The sequence below is a fragment of the Eschscholzia californica genome, unplaced genomic scaffold (assembly GCF_041429995.1).
Source record: "Eschscholzia californica isolate CP2 unplaced genomic scaffold, dmEscCali1.0.p SCAF_31, whole genome shotgun sequence".
NCBI classification, from domain to species: Eukaryota; Viridiplantae; Streptophyta; class Magnoliopsida; order Ranunculales; family Papaveraceae; genus Eschscholzia; species Eschscholzia californica.
The window spans coordinates 52,501-57,500 of record NW_028238432.1 but is presented as its reverse complement, the minus strand read 5'-3'; the positions used below and the strand labels follow the sequence as shown (position 1 = coordinate 57,500).

Genomic DNA, 5,000 nt, shown 5'->3' with positions numbered 1-5,000 from the left:
CATGCCGTGCCCAGCCTTACCAAGGCCGTCCCATGCTGTCCCATGCGCGTCCCGTGCCGTCCAAGCCTCACCAAGGCCGTCCCAGGCCATCCCGAGCCTTAGCAAGGCCGTCCCGTGCTGTCCCATGCCGTCCCGAGCCTCACCGAGGCCGTCCCGTGCCTCACCAAGGCCGTCCCGTGCTGTCCCATGCCGTCCCGAGCCTCACCAAGGCCGTCCCGTGCTGTCCCATGCCGTCCCGAGCCTCACCAAGGCCGTCCCGTGCTGTTCCATGCCGTCCCGAGCCTTAGCAAGGCCGTCCGATGCGCGTCCCGTGCTGTCCCATCCGTCCCGAGCCTTAGCAAGGCCGTCCCATGCGCGTCCCATGCCGTCCCGAGCCTTAGCAAGGCCGTCCCATGCGCGTCCGATGGGATTCCCGAGCTTTACCAAGGGCGTCCCGTGCTGTCCCATGCCGTCCCGAGCCATAGGGACGCTGTCCCGTGCGCGTCCCGTGCTGTCCCATGCGCGTCCCCTGCTTTGGCTCGGCTGGCCCGTGCATTCTATGGGGTCGTGGGACATTTCGAAACCCACCCGGGCCATTTCGACTCTCTCTTCGTTTGTACTATTGAGGTATTATTTATGAATTATTGGAGAAAAGAAACGGAAGAAAATATTTTTTTTTTCTATTTTTTATGAATTTTCCGGTGTTTATTCACTTAAAAATTCATAGAAAAATAAATATTTATCGGAATCGCTATTATAATATATCAAAAAAATCCTTGCGAAAAGGCCTTTCCAACGAGTATAAGTTTGCTGGATTCCGACGAGTAACGAGGGAGTAAAGGCCCAGTATGCTTGGTTAAAAAATTGATGTTTCCTTGTGAAAATAGGCAAAACAATAACTTTGCACTATAAGGGGGAGGGTTGAGCTCCTTCCCCAGAGCGTGCACAGCACTTGTGCTGGCACGTTCCCTAGTGCTCGCCAAGCACCATAGGGCATCCAAAGGGCAAAGCTCGGCCTACTACATGATGGGAAGCTTCTAATATGTCGGAATACGAAGAGATTTCGTGCGACCCGAAGCTCGGCTCGGGCGTCCCGGCCTGTCCCGAGCTGTGCCGAGCGCGTCCCAGGCCGTCCCGAGCCAAGTCTCGGGCGTCCCAGGCCGTCCCGAGCCAAGTCTCGGGCGACCCAGGCCGGCCCGAGCAAAGTCTCGGACTTCCCAGGCCGTCCCGAGCCACGTCCCGGGCGTCCCAGGCCGTCCCGAGCCAAGTCTCGGACGTCCCAGGCCGTCCCGAGCAAAGTCTCGGACGTCCCAGGCCGTCCCGAGCAAAGTCTCGGGCGTCCCAGGCCGTCCCGAGCTGTGCCGAGGCCGTCCCAGTGTCACGGCCTTTTTATCACGTTAGGTCGACCCGGCATATTATGCTCAAAGACACGGGTCGATAGTGCGGAATATCAAATCCTAACGTACCGTGCGGCGCTATGTATTCCCTCCTAACACATAGCCAGCCTTCCCGAACATATTCGGAGCATCTCGACTATCAAGTCATCTTGGTTCCCAACCAATAATGCGGCATGACACCAACGTGTCCCAACCTACGAGCATAGCTCGAGCCGTCCCGTATAACGCTTCCTTGAGTCATAGACTCTCGCCCACTATAAAGGATACCAACATATGTGCGGAGCACACCAAGCCGCATATGCGGATCTTGCCATCTAGTCTCAAGCATCCGTCACCTATCATCTCGGCTACCATCCGGACATTGGGCATAGGAGCATCCATCTCTAACAAGCTACCTAATGCCCAACATAGCACATCAAGGCTTGGCCCCTTGAATAGCTCAATCCTCCTTATGGAATATGCTAGCACGACGCACGCCTCGCCATGGCATGAGAACATGCAACACCTTTTCCAAAGGAACCCGCAGTAACCTATCTCCAGGTACTGTCCCGAGCCATTTCCTATGACAAGGGAACCCGTGCAATATGCTTCTCTCGCATACGCTAGGCCGGCCTCATGGGTTGCGCCACGAGGATGCTCACTTTCGTGCATACCATGCTAAGGATGGGCGAGCTCCCATCCACGAGGTCTTGACATATGCTGGATGCATATGAGGAAGGGAGACCACCCCCTCCTAAGGTGCAAACTTCTTGTTTTGCCTATTTCCACAAGGAAACATCAATCCTTTTAACCAGGCATACTCTCGTCCAAATGACCCTTCGTATCCTTGACAAAGTCTTGAATGCCACGGGCGTCCCGTGCATGGCCTAAGGAAGCTTGCTTGGCACTCTTGCCCTATCTCGACCTCGTATTCGGCCCTACGGCCTATATGCTCGTACGTGCTCCTAGCACTCGTCACGTCATATGCATGCTCAACAATATGCACGTGACATACTCCCCCACTTGTAATGTCGACGTCCTCGTCGACTAAGTTTGGAGTACTTCAATCTTCTGCCCCCATTCCGATGCTACCACTGCACCTTCGTGTCTTCGGCAGACCGCACCTCCGTGCGAACTCAACTACGCAGTCTCGTCGCGCAGGTTCCCCCTCCGGGTTAACTCAATCTTCTGCAATGCATCCTCCGATGCGTTAGGATAATGGTTTTCTCTACCATTCACCCATGCTCAATGTTGCTTCTCTCATGCAGCCTCCGCCGCTCCTCGAACTCAGGTACCTCACCCCCTCGGCTTCACCTCGAGTTGGCATCTCGATTGTCACCTTCCATCCCTGCTTGTGTGACCAATCTTGCCATGCGTATCGCAGTAAACTGCGACACAACTCGTCACCCTGGTACCTCAGCAACCGTTGCCTTCACCCGAGTTAGCATCTCGACGCCCATGCGTCTTGCCATGTGCTTGCAATGTTGCCATCGCAAAGCAACTCGTCTTCAATGTCACTCACCTCTGGATCAGACCCAACGTACCCATGTACTCCACGTTCTGACTCCTTGGTTTGCTTGTTCATTGAGACTCTCGTTTCGACCACTGTCCCCAACATCAAGTGCACTCTAGTACCTACGTATCCACTACTTGTACCCTTGAGTGTATACCACTTGACTCTTCGCAATGTCGCCCCTTCTCTTGACGACCCTTGCCTCGATTGTGCCTCTGCACCTGCACCTCTGTGCAACTCAAAACCCGCGCCTCCGCGCTTGCGCCCCGTGCGCTCGGCATCATCCGTGCCATCCCTTCCTCGGGAAATTATCGTGTTGCCTTCGATGTCCACTAAACGAGCACGGTAGCTTTCTCTCCGCGAGAACTACATGGTACCAAACCATCCACCACTGGCATACTCTTGGGAACGTCCTCTTTGACTACATCCAGACACACACTTGCCATTTAATCTTTGGCGATGCTCCTTAACCCGAGCATCTTGGTAGGCTCGTGTCCCTCTTGAACACATCCGAACGTACCACCGCACAAGTTCCAACACATCTCATGCAGCACCATACGGCTTACAACATACTGTCACACTCGACGTTGTCATATATCTCTGACGATCCGAACTTGGTTCCAACTATCCCCAGAATTGGACGATGCTTAATGTCACCACGACACACCATCCTGAAATCCCATAACGTGAGCTGATCTCTTCTCAGTCACCACGTACTCATTGCACACTGTAGGCTTGAACTCGGTTCCAACTTACCTCCAATGCATAACTCAAACATGGGCCGATCCACTTCAGATACAACGACCCTTATATTACTTGACGGCTTGAACTCGGTTCCAACTACCATCAGTACTTCACTTGGTCTCGTGAATCTGTCTTCATAGACTTCACACCAATATGTCCATAAGCTTCAATGTTGGTTTCGGCTTATAGCACTCATGCGACATACTTCACACAACTGTGTTAGCATATCCATGTCTCATCTCAAGTGAGTCCGTTCTCTTTGGAACTCAAATGCGCTTAGCATACACCGTGCCGAACTCTATCGTGCACCATACCACATAAGCACAACTTGATCTAGCACCAACTTGCCCAACGATGTACTCTGTCCATCTATCTTACTCTTTGACCCCTGCCTTCTGTAAGTAGCTTGAACTCACAACATCACAAGTCACTCGATGCTACCTTCGGCTTAAGCATAAGAGAGTATCCTTCAACACCTTGTTGCCATACCCTGCTCTAACGCTCAAGTATCACTCGGATCAACATAGCTCCACTCTCGGATGCCAATCCAACAAGCTTACTCAGACTAGCTTACCACAAGCTCTCAGCCCGACTCTACTTGCCATCTTGGTACACTTCTTACCAAGCATGTTGTCCACCCAAAGGACTCTAACATATGATGTACCCAATGCGCACCAAATCGTACTGAGCATTACTGCACTAAGCTCGCACACGACTCACCGTGCCATTCTCGGTTCATCCCATCTCTGCACTTGTCCTTACCTCAAAAGGACTCAAGTATATATGGTACCTTCTTACCAACCAAGTCACACTGAACTCTTACAGCTTGCACATGACTTCTTGTGTCAATACGGTTCCATCTCATATCTCGCATATGTCCTTCTTGCTCAAAGGAACATAGACCCAAGTATAGCTACCACCGTAGCATCCGTGCACACGGCCTATTCCTTCCGTCGGAACTCTCGTCGCCTTATGCACCATGCATCCCCCGACAAAGGTCCCATCCTGTATCACAGCTTCAGAGACCCTATCATCTTGAATGCATCTCACTCTGAAAGCCTTCTCTTGGAATCATGCTCTCAACGCAGCTCTTCATACACACTCCAGTATACCACATACCATAGTGGGAGAATCACTAAGCTCTTCGTCAACTCTTCGAGCATAGATACCATCTCTTTGAACCTGCCGTCCAGGCTCTGGAAGTATGCTTCCAAACATACCACATGTTCTTAGGCATATCTTCGTGCTTGTCTTCTCAAGCTCCCAAAACATCTCCCTTTGCCGCAATCACTAGGCTCTTGGAACATATCTTGTAGCTATCAAGCTCTTGATCCATCTATCACAAGGACCAGAGCAATATACACGTTGGCCTATCCACTAGGCTATTA

General features: G+C 52.2%; 1 long non-coding RNA gene across 1 annotated transcript in view; it reads right to left on the bottom strand.

The window, feature by feature from the left end:
* Window positions 1-1,896: 1,896 nt before the first annotated feature.
* LOC147547235 (uncharacterized) overlaps window positions 1,897-5,000 on the bottom strand; it is a 4,280-nt gene continuing 1,176 nt past the window's right edge. Inside the window, exon 2 of the long non-coding RNA XR_015239218.1 lies at window positions 1,897-5,000. This exon is cut by the window's right edge and continues 142 nt beyond it. This is a non-coding gene — a long non-coding RNA (uncharacterized LOC147547235).